The sequence below is a fragment of the Lissotriton helveticus genome, chromosome 4_1 (genome assembly GCF_964261635.1).
Source record: "Lissotriton helveticus chromosome 4_1, aLisHel1.1, whole genome shotgun sequence".
Classification (NCBI taxonomy): domain Eukaryota; kingdom Metazoa; phylum Chordata; class Amphibia; order Caudata; family Salamandridae; genus Lissotriton; species Lissotriton helveticus.
Window position 1 is genome coordinate 1,019,440,253 of NC_136063.1, and position 27,821 is coordinate 1,019,468,073.

The 27,821-nt window shown below is 44.7% G+C and overlaps 1 protein-coding gene across 1 annotated transcript in view; it reads left to right on the forward strand.

Annotated features, from left to right (window-relative positions):
* The first annotated feature begins 4,301 nt into the window (after nt 1-4,301).
* The window catches only part of SEMA5A (semaphorin 5A), a 1,863,338-nt gene continuing 1,839,818 nt past the window's right edge, over nt 4,302-27,821 (forward strand). Inside the window, exon 1 of the mRNA XM_078687625.1 lies at nt 4,302-5,232. The gene's annotated coding sequence lies outside the window, so the exon portion shown is untranslated. The remainder of the gene's footprint in view (nt 5,233-27,821) is intronic.

Consider the following 27,821-nt stretch of genomic DNA (forward strand, 5'->3'; position numbering starts at 1 on the left):
ACCCTCAACCCCTCACCCTCACTCACCCTCACAACACATATTGTGTTACAATAGGTGTCACATTTGCGAAAGATAAAACTATCTAGAGATGTAGCATAACGACCAGAGCTGCCATATAAGTCACGTAAATACAAAACATGTTGCATTCCAAATGCTATAGGTGTCACATTCGCAAAAGTTATAACTATTGGCATTGTAAATGACAAAGCCATCAGTTTAGCAATTTTAACAACGAAAAAATAAATAAATTATGTCATTTACAAGACCAATAACTACAACTTTTCTAATGCGAAACCTATTGCATTCCAACCCCACTCACCCACGCAACGCCACTCACACACGCAACGCCACTCACACACGCAACGCCACTCACACACGCAACGCCACTCACACTCCACTCATCCACGCAACGCCACTCATCCACGCAACGCCACTCATCCACGCAACGCCACTCATCCACGCAACGCCACTCATCCATTTGCAAAACGAAAAAAGTTAAACTCTTCTATTGCGAGACCTATTGCATTTTCAATGCTTGTTTCCTCTTTTTCTTCTTTTCTCTTCTTCTATATTTCGGGTCTCTTATTTAGGGTGACAGGCGCGCTGCCGGGGGGGATAGGCCGTAGCCTTCTGCAGGGGTGCAGGGTGGGGGGTAGGGGGATGGGGTTTGTTAATTTGTCCTTTCTTTGTTTCTATGGCCCTTTGTCTTTCTTCCTTTTTGGTGTCGTCTTTTTTCATGTTTCCTACAGTATGTTTCGTTTTGAGGGGTGGGGTACAGCTCGCTCTGAAACGTGTTTGTTTTTACATTTATCCTGCCTTGTATGCCCTGCCCCCAACACTTCAAACGTATTTGTACTGTTTGCGGATTTCCTGCTTCATGCTTGCTATCGTAGGACCATGTATGACCGAATGGCATTGACTCTTTTCCTTTATTGTCAAATGAACCTTCTTGAATCCTAATTCTTACATAGCACGCTTGAATACAAGTTATATCCTGGACATTTATTAGACCCCGATTTCGGGCTGCTGTCTTTTTCTATATTGAGTTGCTGTACTTACGACTATACTAGCGGCCGGCCGGGGAGGTTGTAGGCCCATGCTTGTATTTACTTGAAGTGTCAATAAAGGTTCTCAAAAAAAAAAAGAATGAGTCAGCCATATGAGATATTACCATAACGCACGTCTACTTGCAAATATGTAAGGCCTTTGCTGCTTCTGGCCCTGTAGTATCTCTAAAGATTTTAATACGTTTTATTATTAAAAAAGCAAAATGTTTTCTTTCTTCAGTTTCCTCTCATGCTTTCTCTTGTTCTTTTTCAATGCTGTAACTACCCCTTGTTTCCCTTATATTTTTTGCAATATGCCCTTGCTTTTTAGGTCTCGCCTGTCGATGCGCATGCGCATCGAGCTTGCGAGACTATTGGGGCTTAACCACTCTTTAACTAACTTGCAAGGAATCGTGGCGATTCCTTGCAGTGCCCGTGACTTTTAAGCTCAATGCGCATGCTCATTGAGCTTAAAAGCGCGTGCACATCAGTTCCCTCAGCCGCACTCCAGTCCCCTGCTGCTTTCACACCCTCTCCCCGCTCCGCCCCCTCCCCTGCCCGCCGTGTCGCATTTCTCCTCCCCCCTCCCCTTATCTGCCTTTCCCTCCGTCTTGTTTTTTTTTTTACCCGCTCCGCCCCCTCCCCTGCCCGCCGTGTCGCATTTCTTTTCTCCTCTTTGCTCCTCCAGCAGTTCTCTGTCACCTTTCCTTCTCTCCTCCCTTGTCCACCTTTTCATTGTTTTTGCCCACCTCTCCTCCAGTTGAACTCTGTCACTAGCTCCTTTCAGCCCCTTCTCATTCCAGTGTTTTCGGGTCCCATCTCATGCTTGGGGTTAAGCTCCCTTTGCCTGCAAATGCACGGGAAAACGGACAGACACGCACCAGGAAACACCACACAGACGCAGTACAAGCATTGATTAATCACTCGCACACATCACGTTTTACTCCTTTGCTAGTGTTCTCGTTGTTTACATCAGAAAGAAACAGACCTTAAAACGATTGAATAATTGACAGAATCCTCAAATATTGTTAATTCCATTGAAGTCTAGTGAAAACGCTGCTCGAAGATGATATGTTGCTAAAATTACCGTAACAAAATCAATCCACTCACTGTAATATTCTTAATGTAATTGTATGTGCTAGCACCAGAAGGTATGGAGTGAAATTACTTAACTTGTGAGTAAACATATTTGTTCACACCCTCTCCCCGCTCCGCCCCCTCCCCTGCCCGCCGTGTCGCATTTCTCCTCCCCCTCCCCTTATCTGCCTTTACCTCCGTCTTGTTTTTTTTTTTACCCGCTCCGCCCCCTCCCCTGCCCACCGTGTCGCATTTCTTTTCTCCTCTTTGCTCCTCCAGCAGTTCTCTGTCACCTTTCCTTCTCTCCTCCCTTGTCCACCTTTTCATTGTTTTTGCCCACCTCTCCTCCAGTTGAACTCTGTCACTAGCTCCTTTCAGCCCCTTCTCATTCCAGTGTTTTCGGGTCCCATCTCATGCTTGTTATAAAGGGGCTGCCAAAATGCGGACACTCCTCAACCCTCTGCTTCACATGAGACTCTGCGGCTCTCCTGGGACAATAAACCACTCCAGAACAAACATGGAGTTGTCATACGCGGCCATCTATCTCAATTAAAGGCCACATAGCTTCTCTAACCTCTAGGAAAATCTAGCCCTGCTATTTAATTTTGGTGCGGGATTACTGTGTAAAGAAGGTTTGCATAACGTCTCATCTGACTAACTAGTGCTTTAGTTTAGCATTGTATGTGTTTTCATAGGCTTGTGTGTATGTCCTTTAATGCATGTGCATGCTTGTCTTTTTCTGTTCAGTTCCCGTGTCAGTGTGTGCTTACCTGGATTTCCGTTTGTCTAATTTATGTGGCCTTTGTCAACGAGGCAATCCGCTACTCTGTCCAACGTTTATGAAGACGAGACACTCAACCACGCAATGCCACTCACACACACAACGCCACTCACACACACAACGCCACTCACACACGCAACGCCACTCACCCACGCAACGCCACTCACCCACGCAACGCCACTCACCCACGCAACGCCACTCACCCATGCAACGCCACTCAGCCACGCAACGCCACTCAGCCACGCAACGCCACTCACACACGCAACGCCACTCACACACGCAACGCCACTCACACACGCAACGCCACTCAACAACGCAACGCCACTCAACCACGCAACGCCACGCAACCACGCAACGCCACTCAACCACGCAACGCCACTCACACACGCAACGCCACTCACACACGCAACGCCACTCACACACGCAACGCCACTCACCCACGCAACGCCACTCAACCATGCAACGCCACTCACCCACGCAATGCCACTCACCCACGCAACGCCACTCAGCCACGCAATGCCACTCACACACGCAACGCCACTCACACACGCAACGCCACTCACACAGGCAACGCCACTCATCCACGCAACACCACTCACACATGCAACGCCACTCAACAACGCAACGCCACTCAACCACGCAACGCCACTTACACATGCAACGCCACTCACACACGCAACGCCACTGAAACAACAGCGCCACTCAAACAACAGCGCCACTCACACACGCAACGCCACTCACACACGCAACGCCACTCACACACACAACGCCACTCACACACGCAACGCCACTCACACAAACAACGCCACTCACACAAACAACGCCACTCATCCATGCAACGCCACTCATCCACGCAACGCCACTAATCCACGCAACGCCACTCATCCACGCAACGCCACTCATCCATTTGCAAAACGAAAAATGTTAAACTCTTCTATTGCGAGACCTATTGCATTTTCAATGCTTGTTCTATTACAGTGATTGTTTCCTCACTTTCATTCTCTTCTTTTCCTTGTGTTAATTTTGTTCCATTTCCTTAAACTAACTTTTCATTTAGCATTCGAGATCTCCCTTTATTTCCTTTGTTTTTCATTTAATTAATATGTTGAGGTTGTTAGCTGAAATAACCGGAGGCCAGGCAGGATAAACAAACGGAACAGTTAAGCACTTGATTGAGGCACTTTCTGGCTGCCCCCCTCTGACTGCTGCAATTCTAGCAGCAGCTCTGCTCGGAGCGCTGCTGCTTCTGCCTGCTCCAGCCGAGGTTCGCCTCTCCTGGGGTGGGCGGGGCTGCGGTGGGCCCGTCCGCGCCGTCTAATAAGCAAAACATCCCAAGAGCAGGGGATGCGCGATCCCAAAGGGATGCCACATATTGCACAGCATCGGCTCCAGAGGCCAGGAGAGGGCGCCAGTGAGCGAGGCGGACAGACGGTGGGCTCTCAGTCGCGGATCTGGAGAGCCCTCGCTCTGCGGCTTCCTTCTGCAGCGAGCGGGCAGGAGAGGCGCGGGTGGAGGAGTGCGGTCTGACGGGGAGAGGGCGAGGAGGCAATGGAGAGGGGAGGCGCTTCCCTTCTGTCCTCTGGTATTTCCACAATGTATTTCTACCTTCCGCTTAACCGAACTCCGGAGTAGACTGTACTCAACTTTTGGAGAAGCTCCTCTTCCTGGGAGCACCACCCGCTCGTCCGGCTGCAGCCCCTGCACTGCTGCTGCCCCCCTGGGGCCGAGGTCTGACACACCTCCCTGAGTCGGAGCCCCGGAGCCTCAAAAGCTGCCCTGGGCTGGATTCCTTAACCCAATCTCAGTGCCACACAACTGGATTCCTGGAGAGTCGCACTGCTGGACCCTAAACCAGGTCTGGATTCCACATCTGGGTTCCCGGAGCAGCTTTAGAACAGCCAGAGCTGGACCCTTGAGTCTCGACCTAGCGCCCTGACTGGACCCCTGAGCCTCGTCCTAGCGCCCTGGCTGGACCTCCGAGCCTTGTCACAGCGCCCTGAGTTTTTTTTTGTTTCTGTTAGTTGGACCCGTTAAGCATCACCACAGTGGACCTAGACAGCATCTTCCGAGCACCTCGAGCTGGACCTCTGAGCCTCATCACAGCGCCGATTGGACCCCTGAGCCTCGTCCTAGCGCCCTGACTGGACCCCGGAGCCTCGTCCTAGCGCCCTGACTGGACCCTGGAGCCTTGTCACAGCGCCCTGAGCCCATTTTGTATCTGTTAGCTGGACCCGTGGAGCATCACCACAGTGGACCTAGACAGCATCTTCCGAGCACCTCGAGCTGGACCCCTGAGCCGCGTCACAGCGCCCAGAGCTCCTGCAGCAGGTAAGCTTGCCTTAATCGCACTCCTGCTGTTTTGTCTGCATGTGTCCCGTGAGCGTCCTCCCTGCGAGTTTGGTTTGGGGAAGGTATTTTCTCTGGGATCAGTAACCAGAACCGTTCTTCCACTGCGCCGGGGATGCCCGACACACCTGATTCCAGGTCCTGTCACCAGATCCCAGTGATGGCGGGACCTTACCGGGAGGGACCTGGCGATTCTCACGGGATCTGTAGTGAGCGAGGGCTTCAGTGAAGGGAAACATGATTAAGCTGAAAGTTTTGCAGAGTTTTTGTCTGCCTCGATGCACGGGTTCATTTCTAGGATTGGGGAGGCGGGAACCCTCCTGGCCCAGTAGCTGTCACTCAGTCCATTCATCGCTGGAGTCATTTGAAGCATGTCCATGGCCATGGTGCCCTGTCCACGCCGAGCTTTCTATGTCAGTTAAGATAGCTGAGCTAACGGGTTGGAGCTGCTTTAGGAGGCCCCGGAGTCTAAGAGAGACACCCCCCCCCCCTCCCACCCCCACCCAATGCCTGGCAGTAATTGAGACACCTCTCTGGGTTGGAGCAAAGGGCAGAGTTTTAGAGCCGTTTCAGTATCCGCTTGTGTATTTTACGGACTTCTCTTTCGCACACGGGCTTTTACCCCTGTTCTACGCCGGGGTCTCTCTCGGTGTCACCATTTGTTGGGAACGGTGCCGAATCTCCTAGTACAAGTGCATTTCTGCCCTTCTGCCGCCAGGTGGCGCTGGCAGAGAAGATTCAACGGCAGGATATGAGGAAGAAGGCACTTAGCACTCAATCTACAGATCCACACGCCGGGTTTGGGGTCTCCAGGGTCACCATGGGGAAAGAGCGAACATTTAGTAGATTTGGGGGCGTGGGTTAGTTAGCTTTCTGGCATTTCCAGGAAACAACCCCTTCAGAGATCCCTGCCCATTTTATTCAAAGCTCTGGAAGAACGACGCCCCTCCCCCCAGAGGCGTAAAGTGCTTGGGAAAGACCCCCCCCCCTCCTGAAGCCTTCATTGGCATGGGCCCACCGGTATAAGGACAACATACTATCACTAAGTGACCACTTCATAACACGTGTGCATGGTGTTTAGACTTGTAGGTTTTAGAACTTGGTGTGGGTGTTTTCCTCAGATTTTTGGAGGGCGCTCCGCCGCCCCCTCTATGAACCTGAACTGGGTATTTGCTATATGTATTTCAGATTTGTGGCTTGTGGATGGCAGCGCAAACTCGAAGCCCTCCTATCTTTTCTACCCACGATCCCATCGTCTGAACACTATAATGCGATGCATTATAATGTCGTTTCGTTTTTAAGTATTGGCGCCCCTTTTTTTTGGCATACAGAAGACTTTCTGACAAGTGTAGATTTTTTATCTGGTTGTTAGGCCAGGTTACATCCATTGTGCACTTGAATGCCATGATCGCGTTGTTAACTTCATACTGTCTTTTGGATCTGAGCCGCTTCGATATCCGTGGTCCGATTTCATGCACACGTCTTCTGTTCTGTTGCCCTTTATGTATGTTTGGGTCCCACGGCATTCACCGTATGCATCGTGTGTACGGTGTTTTATTTAAAAATCAACACGTTTTCGGAATACGTAACTATAAAGACGAGTGAGAGGATGCAAATACACGCTAGTTTCCAAATCGCCGTTCAGGATGTGTTGTCACAATATTTTCAAACGCCTACATTAACGAATTGACTTTTTGGGCAACAATTTTTGTTCGCAGTAGTACGGACAGACCTCAGAAAAGGGACGCGTGCAGAGTTGCACTTCGTGATGATTTTATAGCCTTAGGAAATATTTTTATGTTCAACCTAATTCGTCGAGATGTTACATTGGTATCTAACTTTAGTTAATCTGTTTCAATACAATAAATGAATTCATGTACTTTATCTGTGTAGGGCCTGGAATGTAAACATTGCATTTGCTTGTATTTTTGCAGTTTTGTGTTGTGTTCTCCTACCCGCCTATTATTCCTCATTTTAGTAGGGATTAGTCACCAGGCTCTTTTGCAGTTCTTCTGAGATTCCCCTTCCAGCTCCTCCCTGCACCCTGCTTCCCTCGGTTTCAGGGGTGAAGGGTCTGACGGCAGCACTGCCCTGCGCGAGCGCGAGGCGGGCTCGAGTGAAGTGTGAGTGAGAACTTCTGAGGCCGTGAAAGGCCCGGAGGCAGCGGTGCTGCGCTCACCAGAGCCGCAGGCACTCTCCAATGGGGGGCCCGGTGGGATTGAGTGGATAGACTAATACTGGGACTTGGGCACATGGGTACAGGAAAACACAGTGACTCTTGAACTTAAACACACAGGCACAGTAAAAGGTACGGATGCACGGACGCTTGGACTTAGACACAGTTTTTATTATTTTTTTATTTTTTATTTAATGCGATTTTATATAGCGCGAACATTACTCGAAGGTGTCAAGAGCGCTTTACATAAGAACCAGTTGCGATACATAAGGACTCATGATTACGTGTTTTGCATAAAAGATACAAAACAGAATACAATTGCAAATGTACAAGTTATAGTCACACAAGGAGGAGTGTAGCATCCAGCTACAATAAACACAACAATTAATTATGGTATTCACAGGAGCTTTATTCTATGTATCTCACTCCTACCTTGTCCCTACTCTAACTGACCCTTTCCTGTGTTCACTCCTCCTCTTCCTCTCGCCCCCCTAGCTCCTCCCACTCCCAGCTACTAGCGTGCTAACTTTATAACATCTCCCCCCTTTGTAACAAAACAAACAGAGCATACTGACTTCTTAGTCCATCTCCTCAATCAGTCTCTTGGGTGGACGTATGTCACGCTGAGGTCTTGGCGACCTGGCCCTCAGACCATCAGTATTCAATGTCTCATGGATCGGAGCAATGTTCTCACAACCATTTGACTGTGGTTCTTCAACTAGGGGATTATGTGTGTCACTCACCATGGTTCTTGAGGTATCAGTTGGCAATTTCTTGAAGTGCGAGATGTTTCTCGTAACTCGCCGCTGCTCGGACTCCGCAGTTACCATAGTCCCTTGCCTTCTGGTGACCACCAGCGGTTCATCCTTGAATGTACAGTCAGTCTTTTTCTGCATATCTTGCTTGACGATGACACTGTCCCCTTCATTTAATGATAATGACCGTGCTCTCCTCCGGTTGTCGGCATAGGCCTTCATTTTTCTTTTGTTGCGGTCATCAGTGGCTCTCATTTCCCGCGAGTCCTTCTCAGATGATGATACTTCCAGGGCTCCATCCCACGTGGGAATGCGATTCCTCATGGGACGTCCCAGCATAAGAGTCGCCGGGCATTTGCCAGTCGTAGCATGAGGAGTTGTACGATAAGCTCGAAGAACTTCATTGAGTGCTGTTTGTAAGTCTTTCCCTTCCACGGTAGCATGCTGGAAGGTCTTTTTGAGGGTGGCCATGAACCTCTCAATTGTCCCATTCGCCTGTGGCCAGAGAGGCGTGATCCTGCGGTGATGAAAGTCAAGGTGTTTCGCAAAAGCAGCAAAGTCATTTCCGTTGAAAGGAGGTCCGTTGTCTGATTTAACGATCTTGGGAACTCCCCACGCTGCAAAGACTTCATCGAGGACCTTGAGGGTACTGGCAGTGTTCGTAGATGACACAAAACAGGCAAAGGGATACCTGGAATACTCATCAATGATGGCCAGCACATATTTGCCCGATGACAGGGGTCCATAAAAGTCTATGGCGATTTCTTGCCACACACCACTGGGCAGGCTGGTCATATGTAAAGGAGCTGGAGGGTCACCCTTGCTGGTGAGTTGGCAGAGATGGCAATCTTTTAAGGTGACTTCCACTAGTTGATCAAGGAACGGAAACCACACTCGTTCCCTTAGTGCTCGTTTGGTCGACACTATTCCTCGATGTCCTTCATGTGCAAGAGCAACCACTCCCTGTCTCAGTTGTGTAGGGATTACAATCCTCTGATCACGCAACAATATGCCATCAGTCGTGACAGAAAGTTCACCACTCACATGCCGGAAGGCTTGTAGTTCACGTTGAGTCAAAGAATCAGCTTCATCGTCTTGAGGATCATGCCTCCATCTATTGTTGCGGATTTTGTGAAGGACTCTCTGCAAGATGACATCCTGTGCCGTCATCTCCCGAATAGTCTCCAGAGGGATAGCTGGGGGAAGAGCTTGATCCGTTACAAAATGAATGTACTCTTCCGCAATGGAAGTTCGGGAAGCTGATGACGGGAGAGGATGCCGGGACATGTAGTCCGCAGGATTTTCAGATTTCCCAGGTTTGTGAAGTATAGTGAAGGTATATTCTTGTAATCGTAGGCCCCACCTTTCGATCCTCGGTGGCATCTTGGATCTTGGATTTCCGTAGATGGTGATGAGGGCTTGATGATCTGTGATCAGGGTGAAATGCTTTCCGTAAATAAAGACATGAAAGTGTTCACAGGCCCATACCACGGCCAAGCTTTCCTTTTCAGGTTGGGAGTAGGCTCGTTCCGGCTCAGTCAGACTACGACTCGCGTAGGCAATGATGCGGCGTTGATCTGTGTCATTTTCATATTGTGCCAGGATCGCTCCCAGACCTACTGGACTTGCGTCTACAGTTATTTCGGTTTTTCGCTTTGGGTTGAAATATGACAAGTGATTCGCTGATTCCACCGCCTTCTTTATTTCTTTGAATGCCTGCTCACATTGGGGAGTCCATTCAAACGGCTGACCCTGCTTGGTTAGCATGCGGAGGGGGTGGCTGATTGTAGCGTAGTCTTTAATGTAGCGAGCACAATAACTGGCCATTCCCAGGAACGACCTGAGGTCGCCAACATCCCGGGGACTCTTGGTGTTGTTCAATGTCATGATTTTGTCGGGATCAGGTTTCATGCCAGCACCAGAAAAGATGTGACCGAAAAACTTCAGCGTGTTCTGGTGAAACTCGCATTTCTCCTTGTTCAAAGTCAAATTGGCTGCCAATAGGGCATGGCAGACACGATTGAGCGCAATGTCGTGCTCTCTGACATCAGAACCATAGACAAGGATGTCATCGCTATAGTTGAGCGTGTTTGGAATATTTTGAATGACCTGTCGGATCATTTCCTGAAATATCTCGGCCGCCGAGGACACACCGAAACTCAGTCTTTTATATCTGAACAACCCCAGGTGAGTTGCAAAAGTAGTGATATATCTGGACCCTGCTTCCAATTCCAATTGATGGTAACCTTTATTTAAATCCAATTTGGAAAACACAGTGGCTCCGTTGAGTGCTGCGATCATGTCGCTCAAGTGTGGCCCCGGGTGCCGCTCTCGTTCTATCGCAGTGTTGGGCAAGCGCATGTCCACACAGAGTCTGACTTTGTTGGCCGTGCCCTTTTTTGGAACAATGACGACCGGTGAAACCCATGGGGTCGGGCCATCAGTGCGTTCAATGATGTCCGCAGTCAACAAATCTTGGAGCTCTTCCTCAACAGCGGCCTGTAGGTGAAATGGTACTCGCCTAGGGTGTTGGGCGACAGGCCTGACTTGTTCGTTGATGTGCAATCGCACTTGACAGTTTTTCAATTTGCCCAGGCCTTGAAACAACTTGGGAAACAGGCGAGTCACGTCTCGGATGTCGCTCACTCTGAAGAGAATTTCCACCAGGTGGAGTCGTTCAGCAGTTGGTAGGCTCAAAAGACAGTCTGCTTCAGGGCCCTTGATAACATGGATGACTGCTGAAATGGTTGTGTTGTCGTGTGTAAGTGTCGTCGAGAATTTCCCTAGGCAGGGAAGAGGCTTCTTAGCCATCCACGTGAAGACTCTTACAGGTGCGAATATCAGGGGAGGTCGTGGATTCATCCTTTCATATTCAGTCACTGGAATGTAATTCAAGGAGGCACCAGAGTCTAATACAAACTTTGATTCGTGATTTCCAACTTTGATGTCCAGCCGAGGGTATCTCTTAAGCTGGTCCGGGTCTGCTGCCAAATTCAGATATTCAATGGTGTAAACAGAGTCACGGGACGAAGGTCTGGATTCTCTGGAAGGTGACCTCCTTTCCCACCGAGACCGACGTGACTCTCTGCTCGAATGTGACGATACAGGGGACCGCTCCGTCTGATCTTGGACAGCTCGCGCATGGTGTCTTCGAGTGTCGGACCGCGACACTCTTGTAGCTCTGCTTCGTGTGTCATATCGTGTGGTACCTGAGGGGCCACTTCGCTTCTCTTTGTTGTAGTCCCCGCACATCGCTTCAAAGTGGTTAGTGCGACCACACTTTCGACATCTCTGGCCCATGGCCGGGCAGCTGTCCACATGAGGGTAATCATACCCGCATCGGTAGCACTTTCTCACTCTTTCTTGTCGTCTCTCCTTCCTCCATGGTTCTCGACGTTGATAGCCTGATTGCTCTTGACGGGAGGATGTGTGTGATCTCCCTTGTTTATCTCTGGAGCTTCTTCGACTGTCACTTCTGGCGTGCACGCGTCGCGCCTGTTCATGACTCCCTTTATGTTCCGTTTCCATGACGGCGGCGTACTTCTCCGCCTGATCATACGCTCGTGTCATCTCCTCTATTTCATCCAATCCATGCGGTTTCCTCAGTAGTCGTCTCCTTAGTTGATCCGAATGACATCCGTCTATTATCTGGGATTTGATGGCAGCGTCAGTAGAGAAAGAATCGAATTCACAGTACTTGGCTAGTCTCCGCAGACGCACCATGAAGGCACTCATGGGCTCATCCTTCCCTTGCCTGGCAGAGTGAAATGTGTGTCGTTCATAGTCCACATTTCTCTTGTGAAGAAACTTCTTGTTCAGGACCTCACACGCTTTAACATAAGTGTCGACGTCAGCAGCGGGCAGGTCTTTGAGTATCTTGACTATTTCTCGCCCCGCCAGGTTGCGCAGAGCAATCAGTTTCTTTTTCTCATCAGTGATGTCTGAACCTTCAACATAATCTTCAAACTCTTCCAGCCACTCTTGCCATTTGGGGCCCATGCTCCCTTCCGTTGTTACCTTGATAGGAGCGGGTGCTCGCAACAGCGATCCACTGGGTGGAGGTTGAGCATCTTCTTCGGACATTCTGCAACGATCTCACTCGTCTTTGCCAATGCTTATTTGCTATGCCACCGCTTGTTTCTTTCGGTTGCCAATGCTTGTTTTAGTTTGCCAATGCTTGTTTTCTTGTAGTCGCCAATGCTTGTTTATTTTGCCAATGCTTGTTTTCTTGTAGTCGCCAATGCTTGTTTGCTTTACCAATGCTTGTTTCTTTCAGTCGCCAATGCTTGTTTATTTTGCCAATGCTTGTTTCTCATAGACGCCAATGCTTGTTTACTGTGCCAATGCTTATTTGCTCCAGCGCCTGACTTCAAAATGGCCGCCGTTGCCTTGTATAGGGTTGTCCTTACTATCTTCACTCCAGCGCCTGACTTCAAGATGGCCGCCGTCCTTGCAGGCACACACGAGGCTGGCTCTCCAGGCTCATTCACTCGGGGGCACTCAGCACTCACCGGCGGTCGGCTTTTGGGGCAGTCCACGCCAGGATTTACTTCTCCACCAACACCATGGACATCAGGTGAGATCGGGGTGGGCTCCCGACTTGCCTCCGCAGTTCCCGCGTTCTTCCGCCGATGGCCTCCTAAACCTCACGCATCGGGCGTGAGGTTTTCCGACGTCCAATCTCGCTTGGACACAGATCTTAGCGCTCGCAGCAGCGCTTACTGGCGGCACGTCGTGGGCGTCGTCCACACCTCTGGGGCACTCCACAGGGTCGGAGTGGGCTCCCGATTCCTGCTTTCTTTTAGGCTTGCACTCTGGACACACGCTTCCAGTGTGCAGTGCGTTTGCAGCGCGACAGCTGCTAGGGACAAGGCGTTCGAGGCTCTGCACAGTGGGGTTTGCTCAATCCCATCCTCGTCGCCAGTTGTAGCATCCAGCTACAATAAACACAACAATTAATTATGGTATTCACAGGAGCTTTATTCTATGTATCTCACTCCTACCTTGTCCCTACTCTAACTGACCCTTTCCTGTGTTCACTCCTCCTCTTCCTCTCGCCCCCCTAGCTCCTCCCACTCCCAGCTACTAGCGTGCTAACTTTATAACATCGAGCACTCAAGGAAGTGAGACAAATGGATATACTCTAAGAGGCACAGAAAGACTCACCTGGACTTAGACACACAGGGAAAGTAACAGACAGGGTAGACTGACTCTGGGAGTTAGACACACAGGTACAGTTACAGGTACTGATATACGGACACTGGACTTTATAGACACAGACCAGGGGGGCAAAAGATATGACAGATTGCCGCTAGCACTTGATGCACTGGCACCAAAATGTAGGGCATGAAAATGGGGCATAAAGACATGAGCAGATTGGCACTGACAATTACAAATACGGGGGCTGAAAGGCACAAGGTCCCGGAAACTCAGAGAGACAGTCAATAAGCCAATGACACCAGCATGTAGAACAAAGGAACATGTCCTAAAGACACAGCAAGATTTAGACTCACACATACTGTGCCAGGCAACATGGGTGCACCCACACTGGAATGTAGAGGATTTGACACATGGGCAGACAGAGACAAAGGCACTAGAACTTAGAGAGGCGGATTCTGGGAAGAAAGACATGTAGACGCGCGCACACCAGAAGGTAGAGACATAGAAATAGGGCACAAAGACGTGGATTAACTCTAACTAGAACTAGAGACGCAAACTCGGTGACTGAAAAAACGGATAGACTGGCAGTGAACTTAGAGACATCGACACAAGGACAATAAGATACAGATGTCCTGACTGGAAGTTAGAAACCCCGGAGTGTCGGTAGGTAGGCAATGGCTGGCACCTGTAATGTCGAGATGAGGACATGGGCCAGAGTAGAAGCCCGCCGAGAAGGGAATCTTAGTCCCTCTAAGCAGAGTCCACTCTTCAGGAAACGCCAGCCTCCATATAGCCACAGCGCTTGAGGCTGAGCGGTAGTAGGAGTACGCCTCAAATACCAAGTTCCCATACTGTCGCTTGGCCACGTGAGGAGCGAGAACCTAATATTCGGGGCACAAGTCCTAAAAAAAAGTGGGGGGACTAACCTAGTTAGGCAGTATGCAAGTGACTTCACTGTGCACAACATCACGGCGCATGACATCACACATGGCATCACAGGAATTGACATCATGGAAAGTGGCATCACAAGCCACGATTTTACAGGAAGTGGCATCACAAGAAGTGACATCAGATCTCAAGCCCTCACATACATGTTTAGTAGGTCTATCATGTACGTTTGTGTGCATTGCGAGGATAATAGCCCAGTGAGCTATGGAAGATGATATGTGACTTCTACACCTTGCAATCCCCCAGTTTTATGTAACCCATCCTGTACATTCATTTGCAAACTTATGTAATTTATCGTACATGTGATTTGCTCGTGTTGATGTAAAGCGCTCTGACACCTTGCATTGGTACGAGTAGGGCTATACAAGAAAAAATAGTGGTGCTTAAATTATTTCAACGCCTCCTCAGGTGTAGTAAACTCTGTATAAATGCAATTTGCTTTGTGCAAATACTGGGAAAGACCAACACATCTGACATTCTTACAGCCCATGCAAATCTCCTAAACAGGGAATGAACAAAGTGTAAAGCTGTCTCTCTTAAGTATGTGTGAAGTGCTAACAAGGTGTGAGCCTTTGTTTCCCCTCATTTACATCAGGTGTAAGTCTCCTGACTGCTTCCAGCCAAGAGACTAAAACAAAATGAGGCCTGATGACCCTCAAATTCGGCCTTTGTTATGGGCCCAGCAGGAGTCTTAAATAAGAAAGCCCCTTCCCCTGCCTGCACATTGTTACTTGTTACAGATGGAAAGCAGACAACCTGCAGGCGCTGCTGAAAGTGTCCTGGTGTTTGGAAACTACACTGGGACGAGTTCAGCACATTACTCAGTGGCACCCGAATTCTTGGCAGGGTGGACGGTGTTCACCCTGTCAAAATAGTGGGTGGACACCGTCCACCCGCGAGTACCCCCTCCCCGACTCGTGCCCTGCTGGCATTATTGTGTGCAGTAAAGGCAGAGGTGACGTGCGCTGTCTGTGGTTTATTATAATGGATACTCTGGTAGATTTTGAAGGCAAGAAAACCATGCACACACTCTCGGTGGTGTTTTAAGTTGGCAGTGACAGAGGTCAGAGTTGGGACACCTCAGCCCCCTGAGGCATAATTTGAGCTGTTGATCCCGAGCTCCTCTTTCCTGTGACCCTGACAGCTCAGTCACTTGCCCTCTGAGTTTCCTCACACCGCACTGTCATTCGATATCAGTGAACACCGATCTCCCGCCCTCCCGGCCTTCCGAGGCCTTCGCATTCAGACTCCGGTCCAGAACAACTTGCCCAGGGCAAAGGAGCCTTACGGCAGGAATAGGGCACCTCGCCTCGCGAAGGTGCTCAAAGATACTTTGTGAGAGTAGAGTGCTCTTACAGAGGACCGTCGTTACCAATTAAAATAACATTTATCACGGCATAACGGCTGGAGCCGCTGACTTTGACACTGGGAACTAGGTTCAAGTCTATGCCTCATCTCAACATCCTGTGATTCTGGGCAAATCAGTTAGGGGCATATTTACAATAACTGGCGCATCCCTGCAAATCAGCAGGGATGCACCAGTTATTGTGCGCCACAGCTCCGCCATCATAGATGCGCCACATTTACAATGCGGCGCACCATGGTGCAAAAACGGCACAGATGCGTGACGCATCTGTGCCGTAAAAGTGACACATTGCTGGAGTTGCGTCGCAAGGGCGACGCAGCTCCAGCAATGCTTTGGGGGCCCTATCTAGTTAATGCTTCATCAATCCTTATGGGCCTAAAAGTGACTGAGTGAAATCTTGTAGATTTCACTCAGCCACCTTTAGGGGGTGTTCCTGCGCCGGAACGCTCCCCCCCTGAACAAGAACGCCTACATGTGGAGCAGGGCATTACAACGTGACACATCTCTCAGATGCGTCACGTTGTAAGTACCTCTGCCCCATGGAGCAGGATTTGCGCCGCCAAAAGTGACGCAACGGTGACGTAAATGAGGCACAAGGGGCTTGTAAATCTGCTCCTTAATCTCCCTGTGTATACCAAAAAATAAATGTGCCATTGTTTAATGTAACTAGTGCTCATGTCAAGCGCTCCAATACCTTTGTGTCGAGTTCGCACTATTTAAAAAACTGCAAGAAAAAAGACCAGCTTGGGCCTCAGCAGTGGGTAGAAAGGTTCCCCTTGATCCTAATCCAAGCGATGAACATGGGTCCCCTGCCATCAGATGAATAGTGAAATGCAACCTTTATTGACCTCCGGGGCTTCTACCTGCTTCGACATTGGGCGCTCGGTTCGCCTGCTGTCCATGCCTGCACCGGTGCCTTGCTAAGCTTGTCTGGGTCCGGCGAACCGGAGTCACGGCGCTCCGCCCCCCTGCCTGCGCTGGTTGCTCCCCGGACCAAGACCCGCTTCTTTTTCCCTCTTTGACGTTTGTGAGGGGATTCTAGGCTGCATTGGGGCCACGGACGGAAGGGTGAGTCTCGGCTCTTCTGCCTCCCCCCTCCTTGCGACAGACCGCCGCGCATCGCGGGAGCCACCGCGAGCTGCTTGCCATTTGCCAATCTTTAGCGGCTTGTTCTGTCCCTCCCCCCCTGCTCCCAGGGTCGGGTTGAGGCTCCGGTCCGACTGTGGTTTAAACTCTGTTTTGGGCCCCTGCCATTTCCCTTTGGCCCGGTGGATGCTGGTTTTGTCCGTTGGGTCACCCAGTCAACGCAGACACCCCCTGCTGTCGGGAGTGATGTAAACAACGCCGGCATAAGCCTATTCTATCGAGCACCATACAGAATTAGGCTCGCTGTACAGTTAAGGTGACAATCTACGGTGGGTCAGAGGTGCAACCCGAAAGCTGGTCCGGGAACTGTTGAATTATTTTTATGTATTGTTTCCTCATACCAGCAAAATTAATTAGTTAGGCAATCAAAGCTCGACCTGCCCGACCCTATAATGGCTGCCGCCGAAGATGTCGACATTTGATTTTTTTCAATATTTCACTGTATTTGCCAAGATTCTGCTCAATACTATTAAGCCCGAACTTTCATAATTGTAAATTGATGTCGAGTTTCACTACAAACTACCTAATTCCGACGTGTTCTCAAAACATGTGGCGCCCATTTTGTCCCCACTAATCATTAACAATCATTTTTACTTCCATTTTGCCTTCCTTCCCCTATCCTGGTGCTGTGGTCCTACTCGCCTAATTAGAGTAATAGAAATCGAAAATGGACTTATTGTTGTTGTCCCTCATGCCTAATGGACTAATAGAAATCGAAAATGGACTTATTGTTGTTGTCCCTCATGCCTAATGGACTAATAGAAATCGAAAAAGGACTTATTGTTGTTGTCCCTCATGCCTAATGGACTAATAGAAATCGAAAAAGGACTTATTGTTGTTGTCCCTCATGCCTAATGGACTAATAGAAATCGAAAAAGGACTTAATAATAGTTACGGCCATCTTTGACTGGAGCACTGAATATTATTCTCCTTTGTAATAATCATTTTCCATCTTCCTACTTCCTATCCTCTATTTCCTTCTATATCTTTCTTATATATATTCACTACCTACCCATTTTCTATGCTACTTTTAATACCATCCACTTCTTGACAGATTTATTTAAACACCCTTTAATGCATTTCCTCTCACTCTGACTCTTAACCTTTATCTTATTCAAAATCCTGTCGAGCAATCAAATTTCTATTGCTATATTTATCAGCAACAGCAATACAATAGTATAAGCCTGATCACATTAAATTCAAAAGAATTTTTCATATAAATAGGCAATTTCTCAACTGATCAGTAGTCAATCACTGGGATCAAAAAATAGTAACATAGGAAATTTAAGTCCAAAGTTCTTTTCTGTTTAACGAGTTCTTTATTCACTCGAGGTTTTCCAAAGTTCCACGTTTTTCAAAAAGTCAATTCAAAATTCAGATTTCACAACTTCATTATACATCAGCACCAGCCAACACGTGTTTCGTTGGGCAATTATCAATGCCAATCAACTTCATCAGGGCTGCAAGCCAAAGTAATACAATATAATCAGATTTAAATATAATATCACTCCTTTAAAATTTCACTTAAGAAAAGTTAAATTAAATTCAATACCAAAAATTATATAAAGTCACCACCTAGGTGAAAACGTACACAGTACCCTCATTAAAGTGACATATCTTGTGCACTAACAGTGGATCCCAGTGCAAAAGAGTTGAATACAGAAAACATTCTGTCATAGAGCCAAAGTCATGTATATCACAAAATCATATTACCTTGAAAAAAGATCAATGTCCTTATAATATATAGGAGTTTCTGCACTTATTTGGCCTTGAAAGCAACAATTCCTGGAATGATATAGGGAGGTTCTAAGCAATATCACCACTAAAATATAATATGTATACAATAATATCATAAACACCATAACCTCGTTCTATGTATAACTATTTACACCATGCGAAGCAAGTAAGAAATCTAAGAGGGAAACCTTTCCCTAAATACTAAAGTAATAATAATACGGTAAATAGTGAATTGTACCTTTCTCCGTTTTTCACTCACTCCAATATTTATGATTTGGAAGTTATTTGCGCTTTAGTCAGTCTGGTAAGAGAAATCAAGGCATACTTAATTCTGTTGATCTATTTATTAATGCACTTCTTAGTAATAGTTACCCACACTGTCCCTTACCTAATATTTCTCTTGATCAGTGTCCCACATTCTTAGTACGTAGCGGAGGTGACCACGATATCAGTGTACAAAATCTGCAGAAGAAGAACCACTGGTTACGGGGTCTTCCAGCATTAAGAGTAACAGTACTTGAGCCACGAGTCTATATTATTCTTAGCAGCAATACATGATTAAATTAATCTATTTAATAATACACATCCTAATGTTGAATGCCCAGACTATCCCTTACCTAAAGTTACTCTCGATCAGTATCTCGCATGTTTATTACGCAGATGGATATATACACGGTATCAGTGCACAGGGTCTGCGGAAGAAGAGCCACTAATTACGGGGTCTTCCAGTATTAAAAGCAACAGCGCTTGAGCAATAAATCGATTTTAATTACGAGCAGCGGTACTGGGGCAATTCTTACCAATATCTCTCTCCAGTATTCCATCCGGTGGATCCTCGCATATCAGCTATCGGCGTGTTCAGTAGCCGCCATCTTAATAAAGTATTTACTACCACGAGTGTAAAAATACGGCCGCCATCTTAGAACATGTTTACGTCCATCCGTGTGCAGTTTTAGTTCTACAATACGGACATCCTCTTATAATTATTCTAACTCCATTATTATCCCTATGTATATCTAAACAATACTCTCTTATTTACAATAATAACACTGATATCAAGTGTCACAAAATCGATCGCGGTATGCCGGTTTTCCGCCGCCATCTTAGAACAGTCAATGATTACATGGGAGAGATATGTAAGAAAATTCGTAATTCTGAGTAATAACTCTATTCCTAACCATATTAGTCAAAAATTATATATTATTCATTAATGGGCGATATAATACCTTTATAATATCAATATAAGGACATATTAAGATAAACTATTAAATAATTGACCACTGCTATTTTTGGAATAAAACAAATAACTACACATTGGAATGAAACAAATAACTACATAATGGATCAATGTATCAACAGGTTGAAAGACACAAAAAGAATTCACTTATCTGGTTATGTGGTGATAGTACTATGAGCCTCCCGTGTCATTCCTAACTGAACATTAATAAATTTCACACGTTGACAAACATATGGGAACGTGGCATCAGCATTTGAGGTCCCCAGGAAATCATTTATACAATAGCAAGTTTTAACACAATAATAAGTATAAACGTTTTTTCATATATACAGAAGAGCCAGAACAATTATGTATAAACTGAACATCTATTATACTATCAATATAATTATTCTCCTAAGAAATATTGCAGTTCAGTATCAATATTAAGTCCTTCCTCTACAGCCCGAAGAACCATAATCCAGCGTGCCTCTCTTCGTCTCAGCTTCAGTGTTCTATCTCCTCCACGTTTATCTAGAACTACCTGTTCAATACCATGAAAAGAAAATCTATGATTCTTTTTATCATTACAATTCTGTATAGAATGCGACGCTATCGGATATCTGGTATCTCCATTTTTAAGTGCCCGATAGTGTTCGACCATCCTGTCTTTAAGCCTCCTCACAGTGCTTCCTACATAAATTTTTCCGCACGTGCAAGCAATGACATAAATCACAAAATTAGAGTCACAGTTAATAAAGGTATCTATGTAATGGATACCTGTGTCATTATATTCAAATGTCAAGACTTTTTTCTGCGCCCACCAACATGAGCTGCAGTTACCACAGTAGTGAAAGCCTTTAGGACGGGCACGTAGCCATTCACTGTATTCCCGGTGGACAATGGGCTTAGGGTAACTCGGGCTAACAATATTAGCAATCGACATTCCCTTACGAAAGGTAATACTTGGGTTGTCTTTGAGAAAAGGTTTAAGGTCTTTATCAGCATAAAGCATGTGCCAGTATTTTTTCATGATACCAAAGATCTTATTACTACCCACACCAAAGTTCGTAATCATTCTAATGATCTTATTTCCTGTAGCATTATCCCTCTTAGTTTTAGATTTAAGAGTCTCTGATCGTTCCAATTTATGTACCCTATTAACAGCCTTATTAATAACACTGTTCGGGTAACCTCTATTCTTGAACCTCATCTTCATATCCTTAATATTGTCATCAAAATCTGCATCTTTGGAGCAGTTTCGTCTCGCTCTGATCATTTCTCCATATGGGATGGAGTTGATCTGGCTCTTAGGGTGGCAGCTGTCCGCTCGTAAAAGAGAATTACAACTAGTTTCTTTTCGAAACATACGACTGTTGAGTTTCTTACCTTCCACAAACAATTCTATATCAAGAAAAGTCAACTTCACTTTATCATAATGTGTCGTGAATGACATGTTAAGATCGTTAGTGTTAAGAAACTCCAAAAACATCTCTAATTCATCAGTAGTACCTCTCCAGAATAACAAACAATCATCTATGAACCTTCCCCAATAGTAAATATGATCTATCCATTGGCTGCCTCTAGGGCCCCAAATCCACTCCGCCTCCAACCTCCCCATAAAGAGGTTCGCGAAGGACGGAGCAAATTTGGAACCCATCGCAGTCCCAGTCTTTTGCTTGTACCAGGAAGATTCATAGAGAAAGTAGTTGTTTGTCAAAACCATTCTTGTCATTTCTATTAACATAGAAGTATGATCCAAATATTCAGCTGGTCTTTTATTCAAAAAACTCTCAATTGCCCGTATACCTTGTTCATGTTCAATATTAGAGTACAAAGATACTACGTCAAGAGTAACTAAGATCATATCATCATCCCACACTACATCATTCATGATATTAAGGACGTGTTTCGTGTCTTCTATGTGTGATGGTAAATTATGGACAAAAGGTCTTAAATAAGAATCTACAAATTGAGACAATCTCTCCGTTGGCCCACCAATACCCGAAATTATCGGTCTACCTGGTGGTTTCTGTCTGTCTTTATGTATTTTAGGTAAGCAATACATACAAGGGGCCTTGGGGGATTGTATCTTGAGAAAGTAAAATTCGTCATTATCCAAAAGGCCTTTGTCATACCACTCTTTCAATTTAGTGTTGATTGTACCTGTAATTCTTTCCAAAGGATTCACAACTACTTTCTCATAGTATTTAACATTTCCAAGTTGAGACAGAACTTCATTGTTATAATCAGTACGATTCATGACAACAATATTGCCACCCTTATCAGCACTACGTATTATTAAATCGGGGTGGTCAGTCAGTTGTCGTAGTGCCTCCCTTTCATCTATTTTCAAATTATCTCGATAGAATTTCTTGTTTTGTTGCCCTTCTTTTTTAATTAGATTGTCTATTTCCAGAGTAACTGATTTATAAAAGGCATCAATAACATTGCCCGAGGACAGTTGTGGCGTCCATTTTGATTTATCTTTGAACCCGCTAGAAATTGTAAGACCAGGATTAATCTCAAGATCTCTAAAAAGAGAATTCATAGTCACCGGATCATCCTCTGATTCAGTCAGAGACAGTAATAATTTTGTATCATAAAGATCTTGTATAGTAATCTCAGTCAATAACGGTTTATTTGTTGTTTTTGTTCTCACATTGTCTTTCAAAGAAAAAAACTTTTTCAATTTCAGTAAACGTACAAACTTATACACATCAATTTTAGTTGTATACCAAGCAACATTCTTGGTAGGACAATATCCCAAACCTTTTTTCAATACATTACACATACCTGTAGACAATTCAACAGATGAAAGGTTGATCACCTCAATTTCCTTGGAATTGGTATCTATTTCCTCCATGACCTCAGTCTTTCTCTCATTCCTGGGACCGCCTCTCCTGCGTTTGCCTCGGCTCCCTCTCCTTGTCTTCCTGTTTGTATATTGCCAAATCTCCCTCCTGTATCTCGAATTCCTCTTTTGAACCTCTGAACTTCTACTAAAAAATTGTTAGTATTAGTGGTATCTCCATCCTGCGCCGCAGGAGCTCCTACACTGCCTCCATCAGTCGATATACTGCTTGATGAGGTATTTACGACCGAGCTTAAAGGAGTCAAATTTCTCTTTTGATTGTAGTTTTTTTGAAAAAGATAATCGAATTTACGTGCAAAGGTAAATACCCTGCCTGATGTATAATCAAATTCGTCCCTTTTCAATTTACGGGCTTTCCTCCTTTTGATATCCGCTTGTAAGTTAGTCAAAATCTCATCTAACATATTATAATTCTTAATAGTAGCTTCCGGTAGATTTAATTGTTTAATTTCCTCTTCACATGTTTTAATTTCAATCAAAAGCTTCTCAATCTTACGTTCCGCATTGTCTATAAGTATCCTTATCAAATTACTGGAACTAGAAGTAAGCTCCTGCTCCCATTTATCCAATAAATCAGGTTCTAAGTCTTCATAGGTTGGCATGATAGTTGATCTTAGACCTCTGGGGATGCGGTTAAGTGTAATATATTGTTTTAAAGTAACGGCATCCCACCACTTATTCAGTTCTGCTCTTTTTAGTTTCTCTAGTTTTACAAATTTGGCTCTCAGACCTTCCTGTTTTACTGAAGAAGTAGAGGCCACTGCTACATTTACAGATGAGCCTGTATTTAAATTCTTAAAAAGATCTTGAGCTTCTTGTTCTCGATTCATCATTAAAGCCACTAGCGGCAGCCCAACCCAAGAATTAATAACAACAAAAAGGCAACTAGGACTAAGGGCGCTCAGCTGTGAGTATGGCAAAGTTGTAGTTTAAACGTAATTTTTTAAGGATTGCTACAAGACTGGGAGGAAGGTTACCAAACTTCCTCAAGTAATCTCGGAACACTCCAAGATATAATACAAAATTCAAAATCCTGTCGAGCAATCAAATTTCTATTGCTATATTTATCAGCAACAGCAATACAATAGTATAAGCCTGATCACATTAAATTCAAAAGAATTTTTCATATAAATAGGCAATTTCTCAACTGATCAGTAGTCAATCACTGGGATCAAAAAATAGTAACATAGGAAATTTAAGTCCAATGTTCTTTTCTGTTTAACGAGTTCTTTATTTACTCGAGGTTTTCCAAAGTTCCACGTTTTTCAAAAAGTCAATTCAAAATTCAGATTTCACAACTTCATTATACATCAGCACCAGCCAACACGTGTTTCGTTGGGCAATTATCAATGCCAATCAACTTCATCAGGGCTGCAAGCCAAAGTAATACAATATAATCAGATTTAAATATAATATCACTCCTTTAAAATTTCACTTAAGAAAAGTTAAATTAAATTCAATACCAAAAATTATATAAAGTCACCACCTAGGTGAAAACGTACACAGTACCCTCATTAAAGTGACATATCTTGTGCACTAACAGTGGATCCCAGTGCAAAAGAGTTGAATACAGAAAACATTCTGTCATAGAGCCAAAGTCATGTATATCACAAAATCATATTACCTTGAAAAAAGATCAATGTCCTTATAATATATAGGAGTTTCTGCACTTATTTGGCCTTGAAAGCAACAATTCCTGGAATGATATAGGGAGGTTCTAAGCAATATCACCACTAAAATATAATATGTATACAATAATATCATAAACACCATAACCTCGTTCTATGTATAACTATTTACACCATGCGAAGCAAGTAAGAAATCTAAGAGGGAAACCTTTCCCTAAATACTAAAGTAATAATAATACGGTAAATAGTGAATTGTACCTTTCTCCGTTTTTCACTCACTCCAATATTTATGATTTGGAAGTTATTTGCGCTTTAGTCAGTCTGGTAAGAGAAATCAAGGCATACTTAATTCTGTTGATCTATTTATTAATGCACTTCTTAGTAATAGTTACCCACACTGTCCCTTACCTAATATTTCTCTTGATCAGTGTCCCACATTCTTAGTACGTAGCGGAGGTGACCACGATATCAGTGTACAAAATCTGCAGAAGAAGAACCACTGGTTACGGGGTCTTCCAGCATTAAGAGTAACAGTACTTGAGCCACGAGTCTATATTATTCTTAGCAGCAATACATGATTAAATTAATCTATTTAATAATACACATCCTAATGTTGAATGCCCAGACTATCCCTTACCTAAAGTTACTCTCGATCAGTATCTCGCATGTTTATTACGCAGATGGATATATACACGGTATCAGTGCACAGGGTCTGCGGAAGAAGAGCCACTAATTACGGGGTCTTCCAGTATTAAAAGCAACAGCGCTTGAGCAATAAATCGATTTTAATTACGAGCAGCGGTACTGGGGCAATTCTTACCAATATCTCTCTCCAGTATTCCATCCGGTGGATCCTCGCATATCAGCTATCGGCGTGTTCAGTAGCCGCCATCTTAATAAAGTATTTACTACCACGAGTGTAAAAATACGGCCGCCATCTTAGAACATGTTTACGTCCATCCGTGTGCAGTTTTAGTTCTACAATACGGACATCCTCTTATAATTATTCTAACTCCATTATTATCCCTATGTATATCTAAACAATACTCTCTTATTTACAATAATAACACTGATATCAAGTGTCACAAAATCGATCGCGGTATGCCGGTTTTCCGCCGCCATCTTAGAACAGTCAATGATTACATGGGAGAGATATGTAAGAAAATTCGTAATTCTGAGTAATAACTCTATTCCTAACCATATTAGTCAAAAATTATATATTATTCATTAATGGGCGATATAATACCTTTATAATATCAATATAAGGACATATTAAGATAAACTATTAAATAATTGACCACTGCTATTTTTGGAATGAAACAAATAACTACACATTGGAATGAAACAAATAACTACATAATGGATCAATGTATCAACAGGTTGAAAGACACAAAAAGAATTCACTTATCTGGTTATGTGGTGATAGTACTATGAGCCTCCCGTGTCATTCCTAACTGAACATTAATAAATTTCACACGTTGACAAACATATGGGAACGTGGCATCAGCATTTGAGGTCCCCAGGAAATCATTTATACAATAGCAAGTTTTAACACAATAATAAGTATAAACGTTTTTTCATATATACAGAAGAGCCAGAACAATTATGTATAAACTGAACATCTATTATACTATCAATATAATTATTCTCCTAAGAAATATTGCAGTTCAGTATCAATATTAAGTCCTTCCTCTACAGCCCGAAGAACCATAATCCAGCGTGCCTCTCTTCGTCTCAGCTTCAGTGTTCTATCTCCTCCACGTTTATCTAGAACTACCTGTTCAATACCATGAAAAGAAAATCTATGATTCTTTTTATCATTACAATTCTGTATAGAATGCGACGCTATCGGATATCTGGTATCTCCATTTTTAAGTGCCCGATAGTGTTCGACCATCCTGTCTTTAAGCCTCCTCACAGTGCTTCCTACATAAATTTTTCCGCACGTGCAAGCAATGACATAAATCACAAAATTAGAGTCACAGTTAATAAAGGTATCTATGTAATGGATACCTGTGTCATTATATTCAAATGTCAAGACTTTTTTCTGTGCCCACCAACATGAGCTGCAGTTACCACAGTAGTGAAAGCCTTTAGGACGGGCACGTAGCCATTCACTGTATTCCCGGTGGACAATGGGCTTAGGGTAACTCGGGCTAACAATATTAGCAATCGACATTCCCTTACGAAAGGTAATACTTGGGTTGTCTTTGAGAAAAGGTTTAAGGTCTTTATCAGCATAAAGCATGTGCCAGTATTTTTTCATGATACCAAAGATCTTATTACTACCCACACCAAAGTTCGTAATCATTCTAATGATCTTATTTCCTGTAGCATTATCCCTCTTAGTTTTAGATTTAAGAGTCTCTGATCGTTCCAATTTATGTACCCTATTAACAGCCTTATTAATAACACTGTTCGGGTAACCTCTATTCTTGAACCTCATCTTCATATCCTTAATATTGTCATCAAAATCTGCATCTTTGGAGCAGTTTCGTCTCGCTCTGATCATTTCTCCATATGGGATGGAGTTGATCTGGCTCTTAGGGTGGCAGCTGTCCGCTCGTAAAAGAGAATTACAACTAGTTTCTTTTCGAAACATACGACTGTTGAGTTTCTTACCTTCCACAAACAATTCTATATCAAGAAAAGTCAACTTCACTTTATCATAATGTGTCGTGAATGACATGTTAAGATCGTTAGTGTTAAGAAACTCCAAAAACATCTCTAATTCATCAGTAGTACCTCTCCAGAATAACAAACAATCATCTATGAACCTTCCCCAATAGTAAATATGATCTATCCATTGGCTGCCTCTAGGGCCCCAAATCCACTCCGCCTCCAACCTCCCCATAAAGAGGTTCGCGAAGGACGGAGCAAATTTGGAACCCATCGCAGTCCCAGTCTAACGAACACTAACGATCTTAACATGTCATTCACGACACATTATGATAAAGTGAAGTTGACTTTTCTTGATATAGAATTGTTTGTGGAAGGTAAGAAACTCAACAGTCGTATGTTTCGAAAAGAAACTAGTTGTAATTCTCTTTTACGAGCGGACAGCTGCCACCCTAAGAGCCAGATCAACTCCATCCCATATGGAGAAATGATCAGAGCGAGACGAAACTGCTCCAAAGATGCAGATTTTGATGACAATATTAAGGATATGAAGATGAGGTTCAAGAATAGAGGTTACCCGAACAGTGTTATTAATAAGGCTGTTAATAGGGTACATAAATTGGAACGATCAGAGACTCTTAAATCTAAAACTAAGAGGGATAATGCTACAGGAAATAAGATCATTAGAATGATTACGAACTTTGGTGTGGGTAGTAATAAGATCTTTGGTATCATGAAAAAATACTGGCACATGCTTTATGCTGATAAAGACCTTAAACCTTTTCTCAAAGACAACCCAAGTATTACCTTTCGTAAGGGAATGTCGATTGCTAATATTGTTAGCCCGAGTTACCCTAAGCCCATTGTCCACCGGGAATACAGTGAATGGCTACGTGCCCGTCCTAAAGGCTTTCACTACTGTGGTAACTGCAGCTCATGTTGGTGGGC